Source organism: Arachis ipaensis, chromosome B10, assembly GCF_000816755.2.
Source record: "Arachis ipaensis cultivar K30076 chromosome B10, Araip1.1, whole genome shotgun sequence".
Classification (NCBI taxonomy): Eukaryota; Viridiplantae; Streptophyta; class Magnoliopsida; order Fabales; family Fabaceae; genus Arachis; species Arachis ipaensis.
Window position 1 is genome coordinate 654,868 of NC_029794.2, and position 13,244 is coordinate 668,111.

General features: G+C 40.2%; 1 pseudogene; it reads right to left on the reverse strand.

Moving 5' to 3' along the window:
- LOC107619870 overlaps nt 1-3,393 on the reverse strand; it is a 7,611-nt pseudogene extending 4,218 nt beyond the window's left edge.

The window sequence follows — 13,244 nt, forward strand, 5'->3', positions numbered from 1 at the left end:
CATCTGTACGTAAATTTTCACTTTCTTACAATCCTAGAAAAATAATACTTACACCAATTGTGATTTGTTCTAGAAGTTCTGACACCACGGGATCGGTTCTACCATCACCAAATGGAACAAACTTGTATGGAATTGTATAAGGCAACACATTTAGAGCAGCAATAAACACATCAATACAATAACCACCAAACAACATGTCAGTGCCTTCAATTCTTGACACAAACTCATGGTAGGTAACCCTAAGTGGTACTCCAATTCTCAAATGTCTTCCATTGCTAGCAAAAACCCAACCTCTAGGTGTTTGTGTTGTTTGGCCAGGCCATATCACACTATAAAGCCCTTCACTTGAATTTGCATCATTTGAAACTTGTTCACCAGTGTGAAGGCCAAAAGAATTAGACCAAAATCCAATCCTCCTAACCCCAGTTCCAATCACATTAATGATCTCATATGATGATTGTATTAGGTTTCCATCTTGGGCAAACTCTGTTCGGCCGGTTAAACCGGTTCGATTAACTTCTAGAATCTTCTGAAGTAACATGTCACCATTAAGAAACACTCCCATAGTATCAAGATGAAGGGTATCACTATCACCCCTTAAAGTGTTTAGACTTGAATCATTTGAAAATTTCAAAGTTCCACCACTTCTAAAGAATGCATCAAGTGCATAAGCTAAGGTCCAAACAGTGTCATAAGCATATAGACCAAATATGTTCAATCCCAAATGATGATCATCATTTACATGGGTTAGGTTGGTCTTCCACCTAGACATAAAGTTTCTCTTAATTTCTGAATTTGGTGTGTACATTCTCAAGGTGATAACACCTTGCATATCATTCATGGTAGAGCTTGTAGACAATAACAATGAAGGGTTTGAATCTAATATTGTAGAAAGCCAATCAGTTACTATCCATGCATAACCACTTTTGATCATGCCAAGTGATTGAGCAATCTTAAGTACTCTTAAGCCAAAATCAGGTAACAAATGTAGGACTATTACCTTAGATTCCATCAAAGCTACTTTAATCAATGCATTGGTTATTTCTTCTTGACTAATATTATTTGGCTTAATGGGTGCTTTATATGATATCTTGCAACGTTTTTCAGCAAGCTTATCACCTAATGCAGTGACTCCATTTCTTCCATGATCATCATCAATGAAGATTGCAATCACATCTCTCCATTGGAAGTGACTAACAATATCTGCCACTGCAGACATTTGATAAAGATCACTCTGTGTTGTTCTAACAAAATATGGGAATTGGAGAGAAGTGAGTGTAGGATCTGTTGCTGCAAATGATAAGAGAGGAACTTGCATCTCATTTGCAATGTGTGAGATTACATGTGCCATTTCTGAGTACTGTGGACCAATTATTGCCACAGTGCCTTTCTCCATCAATATTAATGCTGCAATGTATATGTTTGAAAATAAAAGGTTTAATTACTATGTTGGTCTCTATAGTTTCGTGAAATTTTCAATTAGGTCTTTATACTTTTTTTTCTTTTTAATTGGATCCCTACACTAATTTTTTTTTTTCAATTAAGTTCCTCTTAGTAGTAATTGACTTAATTTTATAGGGACCCAACTAAAAAAAAAATTGGTATAGGGACCTAAATAAAAGGAAAAAAAAGTGTAGGAACCTAATTAAAAAAAATTTGGTGCAAGGACTCAATTAAAAGAAAAAAAAAGTGTAAGGACCTAATTGAAAATTTTGCAAAACTATAAGTACCAATAGAGTATTTAAACAAAAAAAAATGGTATAACTAGTGAATAAGAAGATATGATTCATATATGAGAGAAAAATATGTAGAATTGTGAAAAGTACAACAATTCTAGAGACCAATTTGGTTTCTAGGATATGTTTTAGATTTATTTCTTATTTTACAAATTAGTACAAAAAAGTTTCAAATAATTATACAACTTCTATAAAAATTTTAATTTTTATGTTCTAATAATTACTGTAAATTGGTTTTTATGTGGACTTAAAATTTAAAATGCTAATTTTAGTTCTTACTGAGTTTATTTAGAGAAAATATTGAGAGGCAACCTTACATAACCAATATTATGGCTAACATTTATAATAAGAAAAAAAAACTTTCAAAATAAAAAAAAATCTAAAACTCAATTAAAAAAAGAAAAATTATTGATAACCAACTATATTTAGCCAACAAAGTGCCAACAATTTACAATAAAGAGAAACATTTAAAATTAGAAATAATAGAAACATCTAAAACTGAAATAAAAAAATATAAGATTTAGTGTTTATAATTTAAGATTTAGAGTTTAAAATTTAAGATTCATTATATTTAGTATTTAAGTAGAGTTTAGTATTTAATATTGAAAGTTTAGAATTTAAAGTTTAAATTTATAATAACCGGTGGTGGATAGCCAGAGATGATCGCAAGAGGGTCGCTGGCGGCCAACGATGGTTAATGGTGGTGGCCGACGGCAACAACGATGGCTGGTGATAGGTGAAATTGAAGTGTTGGAATGAAGGGAAAAAAAAAGGAAAAAGAATAAAGAGTAACTTAAAAAAATTATAAATTTGTATTGAAAAATCTTTTTGAATTATTGGTTGATATTGGCTAATTTTTTATTAGTTACCTAATTGAATATTTTTCGAAATCCAAACTCTATAAAAACTCATTTTTAGTTGGTTTTTATATTTATTTTGTTTGATAACATGTAATATTAGTTAAAATTAACTATTATAGTGTTAGTTTTCTAATTTTACTCACTTATTATATTTTTATAGATCAAAATGGAATGCCGCCATATTATATTTTTATTTTTCAAGTCACCAGGCATTTAATAGTATCAAATAAACAGAAATTAAGGGGAAAAAAGGACTAGTAAAAAAACCACAAATTTTATAGAATCAATGACTTATTTTTGCAACAAAAAAAAAATCAAAACTTGATAATAAGATAATTTTTTTTGGTAACGATCAATAATATTTTAAACTGAGTGATGAAATCAAAAGTCATGAAGATAAAAATGCTTGAGTAGATTTTAACAAGAACTTACAGTCAATAATTCCTAGAAATCCAGGGGAGAATTTTGTGTCCTGCATTGAGATATTAAACTTAGTTCCATTGAGAATGGTTGCATTGGAATTTATATCATCTACTGCTGCTTGTATTGCAATTTTAGCCACTCCTCCAATAGTTGAATTAAAAGAAAAAATTGCTCCAATATTAACTGTACTTGGCCTTGTAACATTATTACTATTGCTTGTCCCTTTTGAGGGAAAACCATTGTAGAACATCACAATGACAAGAACCCAAACTTTGATCATCTTGTATATAATTTCTACTAAAAGCATATATAACAAGTGATTTTAAAACAGGAAAAATGGGGACAATAAATTATTTCTATAACTTGAAAAACAAAAGATGAAATAATACATACTTCCATAATCTTCTCTTATAAATAAATATTTGCACCTTAAAAGCACTACTTTAGGCCAATAATTAAATTTTTATCCAATAAGATTCATATACGTGCTGAATAATTGAATGAATCCTTTTTAAGTTTTTATATCTAGTGGAGCTTTCAAAAAGTTAGGCACTTTGTTTATCTTTTAAAAAGAATGATTTTACATGCTTGTGTTTTTTCCATTTTGATGGGCCGAAAAAAATCAACGAACGTTTTCAGAAAAAGAAAAGGGTGAATGAAAAGTAAATAAATAATTAAAGTGATGATATACAATACATGTGTAACATATTTAAACGTTCGTGTTGACAATGATTTATCATAAGAAATAATATATTAAATAAATATTTTTAATGACGTAAACAATATTTACTATTGAAAGTTGCTTCTTGATTAATATAGGACATGATTGAAAATTAAAAGAGGATAAACTTAAAGTTTTTGTTACTTTTCTAATGTTTTAATTTAAATCCATATATATATAGTCAAAAATATTATTTATTGTTCATACCCTGTCCCAATGCTAAGGCACAGGATCCAAGTAAAAAGGCCCAATCCAAAGGAGTTGAGCCTTACACTGCACAAACCAGATGCCACGAAGTCGGCTATCTTCACGACTTGCTCTAAAGAAGTCGGTACGAGGATTAGCTAGCAGATAAACCCTCCCTCAAGAGAATAACTGCCCCAAGAATCTCTCTAACCACTTCCAAGAGCCATATCTCAACCACCCTAAGATAAAGGGACAATTATTCCCCTTAAAAAGTGGCAGTACTTCAACGGTGGTTATTGGTTCACCACTATAAATACACTGACACCTCTCAGGTATCTCTAAGTTCCAATACTCTCTAGCCCTGCTCACACCCTTGCTGACTTAGGCATCGGAGTGTCTTTGCAGGTACCACCCCCATTCGTTCATACCCACAAGTCGGACGGAGGCCCCCAAGACGCAGACCCGCTCGAAGGCTTCCTTCCTCAGACGATTCTTAGAGAAGGTCACTTCTCACAGTCCATATCAAAAAGACACCCCACCTCCTTAAGTGATGTACAGGAAAGAGCTGAAAAGTACATCAACATGGAGGAGAATGCTAGGCTGAGAGATTCGAGTTGGCGACCTGGGCATCTCCCCTCAACAAAAGAGAGGGAGAGGGAACCCAAAAAGAAGGAAGAACTCGGTCTCGATAGACCAAGAAAATATCACTCTTATACTCCTCTAAAGGTTTCCATAGTGGATGTATACAGAGAGATTTGCAATACCGAAAGACTGCCTCCTCCCAGACCTATTAAAAATAAAAAAGGAGGAAGTCGCAGCGACTACTGTGAGTACCATAAAATATATGGTCACTCGACAAATGACTGTTACGACCTTAAAAATGTGATAGAAAAGCTGGCTAGAGAAGGTCGGCTCGACAGATACCTCATAGAAAGGTCGGACGGTCATGGGAAGAGAAAGCGAGACGATATGGATAGAAGAGACCCACCACCGCAGACCCCGGAGAGACATATCCATATGATCTCACGAGGATTCGCGGGAGGGGGACTCACCAAGTCCTCTCGCAAAAGACATCTCAAGCGAGTCTACCACGTCGGAGGAGAGTCATCCGACCTTCCCACCATTTCATTCACAAGAGAAGATGGGTAAGGAATAATCCCTGGGCATGATGACCCAGTGATAATTACTATGATCCTAGCCGATGCCCATCTCCATAGAACCCTAGTAGACCAAGGAAGCTCAGCGGACATCCTTTTCAAGCCCGCTTTTGACAAACTAGGGTTGGATGAGAAAGAATTAAGAGCCTACCCTGACACCTTGTACGGACTAGGCGACACGCCGATAAAATCACTGGGATTTTTGCCCCTCCACACCACTTTTGGAAAATGGGAAAAATCCAAGACTCTGAGTGTAGACTTCATAGTCATCGACGTAGGGTCAGCATATAATGCTTTAATCGGTAGAGCTACCCTTAATCGACTCAAAGCGATGGTATCCACTCCCCACCTTTGCATGAAATTCCCAACCTCAGCGGGAATAGCAACGGTGAGGGGAGATCAGAAATTGGCAAGGAAATGCTACAATGAAAGCCTGAATCTGAGAGGAAAAAGCAGAGAAGTCCACACCATAGAGCTCGGCGGTGCAAGGGCCTGAGCAGAGCTGCGACCACAGCCGGGAGGAAAAACTGAGGAAATACAGGTCGGCAAAGAGGAGGGAAAAAACACCAACATAGGAGCCAACCTAGGGGAAGCCCTAAAGCAAGGGTTGATTAAGCTCCTAAGAGACAATTCCGACCTCTTTGCCTGAAAAGCCTCCGACATGCCCGGGATAGACCCTGAGCTTATGTCCCACAAGCTCTCGGTATACCCAGGGTCCCGACCTGTACAACAGAGAAGACGCAAGCTCGGCCCAGAACGAGCCCTAGTAATAGAAGAACAAGTACAAGCGCTCCTAGAAGCCGGCTTCATCAGAGAAGTCAAATACCCAACATAGCTAGCTAATGTAGTGCTAGTCAAAAAACAAAATGGCAAATGGAGAATGTGTGTCGACTATACCGATTTAAATAAGGCATGTCCTAAGGACCCTTATCCACTACCAAGTATCGATACCCTAGTAGACTCCAGCTCGGGATATCAATACTTATCGTTCATGGATGCCTACTCGGGGTATAACCAAATCCCGATGTACGAGCCAGACCAGGAGAAGACATCATTCATCACACCCAGAGCCAACTTCTGCTATGTGGTCATGCCATTTGGATTGAAAAATGCAGGGGCCACATATCAGAGGCTGATGAATAAGGTGTTCGCTCCCCACCTTGGAAGCTTAATGGAGGTCTACGTCGACGACATGCTAGTAAAAACCAAGGAAGAAGTCGACCTCTTGTCATACCTCTCGCAAGTATTTGACACCATAAGGTCACACGGGATGAGGTTAAATCCCGCAAAGTGTACCTTCGCGGTGGAAGCTGGAAAATTTTTAGGGTTCATGCTGACACAAAGGGGGATCGAAGCAAATCCCGATAAGTGTAGAGCCATCCTGGAAATGAAAAGCCCGACTTGCTTAAGAGAGGTCCAGCAGCTAAACGGCCGACTTGCAGCCCTCTCCAGATTCTTGGCAGGGTCAGCACTAAAATCCCTTCCATTGTTCTCCTTACTGAGAAAGGGATGTCAGTTCGAATGGACTCCTGAATGCGAAGAGGCGTTCCAGGAGTTCAAAATATTCTTGAGTCAACCCCCGATTCTGACCCGACCTACAGTTGGAGAAGACCTCGTCCTATACTTATCTGTAGCAGACAAGGCTGTCGCGTCAGCCCTGATAAGAGAAGATGAGGTCGATCAGCATCCGGTGTATTTCATCAGTAAAGTTCTACAAGGCCCCGAGCTAAGGTACCACAAACTAGAGAAGTTTGCCTACTCCTTAGTGGTAGCCTCACGAAGGCTACGGCCTTACTTTCAAGCTCATACAATAAGAGTCCGCACGAACCAACCCATGAAGCAAATCCTCCAAAAGACGGATGTTGTAGGGAGAATGGTTCAATGGGCAATAGAGCTCTCCGAGTTCGACTTGAGGTATGAAACTCGGACGGCAATTAAAGCCCAATGCCTTACCGACTTCATAGCAGAATACGCAGGAGATCAAGAGGAAAAACCAATGACATGGGAACTCTATGTAGATGGATTCTCAAATAAGACAGGGAGCGGTGCAGGCATAATATTAGTGGACGAAAGGGGAACCCAAATAGAGGTTTTCCTCAAATTTGAATTCCCAGCCTCAAATAACCAGGCAGAATATGAAGCCCTAATTGCCGGGTTGAAGCTGGCAGAAGAAGTCGGTGCTACAAAAGTGATTGTATATAGCGACTCCCAAGTGGTGACCTCCCAGATAAGTGGAGAGTATCAGGCAAAAGACCCAAATATGAAGAGGTACTTGGAAAAAACTCTGGAGCATCTTGGGCGCTTTACGGAAACCGAGATCAAACATATAACTCGGGATCTAAATAGAAGAGCAGACGCCCTATCCAACTTAGCAAGTACCAAGCCAGGAGGGAATAACAGAAGCCTGATCCAGGAAACTCTCCAGGAACCCTCTGTGGTAAAAACGGAGGAAACGCAAGTGGTCCTTGAGGTAACCGGACTAAACCTCGGATGGATGAACTCCTTGGTCGAATACATGAAATTCGACATCCTCCCCAAAGAGGAAAAAGAGGCTAAGAGAATCCGGAGGGAAGCACAACACTACACTCTGGTGAAAAATATTCTCTATAGAAGAGGAATATCAACACCATTGTTAAAGTGCGTTCCGACCTCGAGAACCACCGAGGTATTAGAGGAGGTCCACAGCGGGATCTGCGGAAATCATCTCGAAGCCAGGTCGCTTGCCAGGAAAGTAATCCGAGTTGGATTCTATTGGCCGACCTTGCAAAAAGATGCCACAGAATTTGTGAAAAAATGTCAACCATGCCAAATGCATGCAAACTTCCACGTGGCTCCCCCCGAGGAACTCATCAGTATAACTTCTCCGTGGCCCTTCGCAAAATGGGGAATGGATTTGTCAGGTCCCTTTCCCCAAGCGCCAGGACAAGTTAAATACTTGATCGTAGGAATAGACTATTTCACAAAGTGGATAGAAGCAGAGCCATTGGCTACCATCACCGCCCAAAGAAGTCGGAGGATCCTCTACAAGAATATCATCACAAGATATGGGATACCATATTCCATCACTACAGACAATGGAACCCAATTCACCGACTCTACCTTCAGAAGCCTGGTGGCCAGTATGAAGATTAAACACCAGTTCACCTCGGTGGAGCACCCGCAAGTAAATGGACAAGCCAAGGCAACCAACAAAGTCATACTGGCAGGATTAAAGAAAAGGCTACAAGATGCAAAAGGAGCCTGGGCTGAGGAGCTCCCACAAGTGTTATGGGCTTACAGAACAACGCCCCAATCCGCCACTGGAGAAACGCCCTTCCGACTTGTTTATAGGATAGAAGCTATGATACCAGTAGAAATCAGCGAGCAAAGCCCAAGGGTGATTCTCCATGATGAAATCAGAAACATACAGGGGCACAAAGAGGAGCTAGAATTGCTCCCCGAAGTCCGAGAACAAGCCCAGATAAGAGAAGCAGCGCTGAAGCAAAGGGTGGCTACCAGATACAACAAGAAAGTCATTCAAAGAAGTTTCGCACTAAGCGATCTGGTCTTAATCAGAAACGACATAGGAGTCAACAAGTTGGGGGAAGGAAAACTCGCTGCCAACTGGAAAGGACCCTACAAAGTCAGCGAGGTCTTAGAAAAAGGTTATTATAGGGTGACCGACCTAAGCGGCGCCAAGTTACCAAGATCGTGGCATGCTTGTAATATGAAAAGGTACTACAGTTAAAAGCGAACTCTACTCCCTGATGTACTCTTTTCCCAACTTCACGATTTTTTCCCGAAAGTTAAAGGGTTTTTTCTGGAGAAGGGTTTTTAACGAGGCATCATAGTAGAGGCTAAGGGAAAATAGGCTGTCAAAAGCCCTTAGTAGCAGTAAGGTACCTCCCCAATAAATAAAGATCTTTTACAATATCTCTTATAAATTCCTTCTCGTTTATTCTTTCCTACAAAACGCGCCGACTTAAGCTCGACAAAACGTGAAAATCCCATGAACCGACCTAGATGGTCGTCAGGATAAAACGACGAGGTACAAGTCGGTGTAAAGAGGTTATAAAAGTTGATCGTGAGAAACTCGGGGATATGCCGACTTATAAATCGAAATACAAAACCGAGTAGAAAAGAAAACGCGTCGCAAAAATAACCTAAGTCATAGAAGCTCAATAAAACAAAGTTGAGTATAAGGAATAATCAAAAAGAGATCGAAAAACCTAGGAAAAAGCTTAAAAGTTGTCCTTAAAGCGAAGAGGAACCCAAAAGGACAGACAGCCAGGAAAAAGGTTTCCAAAACTAAAAAGATCAAAAAGAGGGTTTTTCAAAAAACTACAAACAAAAAAGCATGCACACGTAAAATGTAACTAAAACCCTTATCCAAAAAGGGTATTTCTTTAAAAACTAAAACCCTTATCCAAAAAAAGGGTATTTATAAATATTTTTTGTTTACGGCCTTAAAAGGCCAGAGAAAATTGTTCAGTCACCACCACCACCAACAAACAAATATAAAACAGTTTAAAAAAGGGGGACCCACAGGCCGGGCCCCCATATAGCCAATAAAGTTATTTTTTCAGAGGAGTAGACGGATCACCACCAGAACCAGGAAGAATAGTCGGAGCAGCGTCAGGACCAGGGAGAGAGGCATCCATAGGAGACGGAGAGGAAGTCGGAGGAACCTTGGAAGAGCTCGGAGCATCCTTTGAGCGAGGAGGGGACTCAATAATCCTCTGCCCCCGAGTCTTCAAGTTGGACTCAGAAACAACTTGGGGGGCAGAAGGAGTCACTATAGCACCATCAATGACGACCTTGTCGGGATCTAAAGGAGAGAGATCCAAGCCAGGAGCAATGACTCCGACTTGCTCCTTAAAAATCCTCCAGGCCTCTTCAGATCCCTCGGCAATAGAGTCCTCCAACTCGGTGTAGGCAGTCCGAGCATTCAGCAAATCTTTTTTCACAACCACAAGGTCCTCAAAAAGGCTTGAGTAGCTCTCCTGCGCCTTCAGCCTTAAACCGACCTCCATGTTGCACTGGGCCTGCAACTTGCTCTCCCTCTCCTGGAGATCCTTCCTCTCCTCCTCTAGTTTGGCGACCTCCTCCTTCAACTTCTTCTCATATTCTTGATATAAAAGAAGTCTCTCCTCCAACTCTTTAGCCCTCGAGGACGAACCAAGAGAGCTAAGAGGAGTCTTCTCAAAAATATCAAGAAACTTGGTGCACACCGCCGCCGCCCTAATACTCTCCTGAGCAAGAATAGTGAGGTGGTTCCGGATAGAAACATCATCCAAGCCTATACGGGCATGAGGATAGATGTACTTCCGGATAAATTTAGGGGCATCCACCTTGGCTTCATCCTCGAAAGAAGAACTAGGCTCTAAAGCCTTGTGCTTCTTCCTTTCAGGCTCAGGGGAGGATCGGGGGGAGGGGACGGCTGAGAAGGAGCAGAAGAAGAGATAACAATAGGTTCAGAAGGAGTCCCCAAATTTCGAGGAGGAGGAGGGGGAGGGATAGCTGCCCTGGCACCACCAGTCCTGGCCCGGGACCTTGCCCTAGCCTCCTGGACCCTCTGGTAAGACTCATTCGAATTCCTCCTCGCTATCTCTGTAAAAACAAGTAGTAGCCAAGAGGTCAGACAAGTCGGAAAAAGATAGTCAGACAAGTCGGAAATCCAAGAGAACAAATAAAAGCTACCTAATTGTGTTTGGACAAAGGTCGGAGGCCCTTGGAGAAATTTTTTAGTATCCAGATATGGGGCCCTCCCCCATACTTCTCGGAAGAACCCCACAATGGCTGCCTCCACCTCATCCAGGTCGTCCAGACCATATTTCTCACAGGGGGAGGCCTCCAACCAATACAGAGGAAAGCGAGGGGAAGAATTCTCATCCAGGAAAAAGGGGTGGTGACCCTCTACAGCTTGCACTTTGAAAAAATAATTTTTGAAGTCATGAAAAGATTCGTCAAAAAGGGTGAAGACCCTCCGACCTTGTATAGCCCGGAAGGACACCCATTGTTGTTTATTATTTTGCCCACTGAAGGGCTTAGTCATATGGAAGAGAAAAAAGAAAATCCTCAAGGAAGTCGGAAAGTCTAAAGCATGGCTGACAAATTAATAAATTTTCAGAAAATCCCAGGAATTGGGATGAAGCTGGGTAGGTGCAACACGGCAGTGGCGTAAAACATCCATCTCAAAGTCAGAAAAAGGAAGGAAAACGCCCAGGCGGGTAAGCATGCTCTCATACATAAAAAAGAAATGAGGGGCTGCCTCCGAAGCCCTCCCAAAGCAGACCCGGTCTTCTGGACCCGGGGCAAGTAGTTCATACTTCGGCTCATCCTCATCAGAGGTGCAGAGCCGGTGGCGAGTGCGAAGATCAGTAAGAAAATCAGTGTCAACCAAAGGTTCCTCCCCCAGGACCGTAACATCGACCCACTGAGCAAGACTTTCAACAGAAGACATTTTCTTTCTTTTAAAAAGGGTTTTGGTAAAACCTACAAAGGAAAAAGAAAAGAAAATAAAAAAAATATGGTCTCTAAGGGGAAGTACGGAATCAAACAGAAACCTACGAATCAACCTATCCATCCGCAAAATAAAAGCATGCAAACAGTAAGCATGTTGCAAAAGGAGAAGAAGAAAAATCTAACCTTTATCTGAAAAAGGTTGGAGGAAATGAAAGCCTTCAAACGCAAGAATGCTTCACGAACAGGTGGAGAGGAAATTTGAAAAATCACATAAACGAAACAATGAAAGAGAGGGAAAGTATTTATAAACACGTTAGGGGCATAATGGTAAAAACGGGGCATTCATTAATGGGTGCACCGTTACCAAGGTAATCAATACCTACGCGAACCTCTAACAAACGCGACGTTTGATTAGACGTAACTGTGAAAAATCAAAAGTCACGAAAGTCACGTCGGTTCCAAACAAACACGTCGGTTCCCTCCCAAGTCGGCTACATCCCCGAGTAGAATACTCGAACCCAAAATCTTAAAAGAAATTGGGCTCGAGTAGGGGCACTGTTCATACCCTGGCCCAATGCTAAGGCCCAGGATCCAAGTAAAAAGGCCCAACCCAAAGGAGTTGAGTCTCACACTGCACAAACCAGATGCCACGAAGTCGGCTATCTTCACGACTTGCTCTAAAGAAGTCGGTACGAGGATTAGCTGGCAGATAAACCCTCCCTCAAGAGGATAACTGCCCCAAGAATCTCTCTAACCACTTCCAAGAGCCATATCTCAACCACCCTAAGATAAAGGGACGGTTATTCCCCTTAAAAAGTGGCAGTACTTCAACGGTGGTTATTGGTTCACCACTATAAATACACTGACACCTCTCAGGTATCTCTAAGTGTATGAGAAAGTTTAGGGACTAATATTTTTATTAAAAATTGGTAAGTACTTAATCAGTAACAAAAAATTGTGAGTAATTTTATACTATTGGATAAAATTTTACACCATTAAAAATATCAATAATAACTAATTGGTGATTATAAATCACAAAATTTATTGATCTCCTAACACTTTTCTTATTGTATATTACACATACATTTAATTCAGAAAAGTGCATGCATATGCTTTAACAATTACTAGTGGTGATGATGTTGTCATTTCCAACATGCACACTACTACCATTTTAAAAGAGCACTTTTTCCTTTTGTCTTTTCTTACTTTGGGCAGTAATAATCTTCTCTCTCGTTGACAAATGAAAAGAATGATTTAAGACAAGAAGAGAGCATGATGATGATGATGATGATGATGATGATGATGATGATGGTGAGACTTCAAGGTTGGTACTATTGGAGTAGTGCCTCCTAAAACGGTAGGTCATTGTAGTAAGATAGCAAAAGAGAGCAATGAAACATGCAATGCCAATAAGAAGGAGAGATCCCAAAAGCTCTTAGTCTCAAGCCTATCTATGCCTTGCTTTGCATCTTCCGAGCTACAAGCTAAGCACTTTTTGTTAGCCATTTGTCATGAATCCTTTGAAGATCACCATTCTCTGATAGTTTTAGAATAACTGTTGACACGTCAATTGCTAAGGGAGAGTCCCTTGGAAAGCCCTACGTCATTCATCAAATCATTCTCAATGTTTTATTAATTATAAAAATCTAAGTTAATAAGACATATTATACATGAATAATTATATTTTTAATATTTTTATAAAATTATTTATATAAAA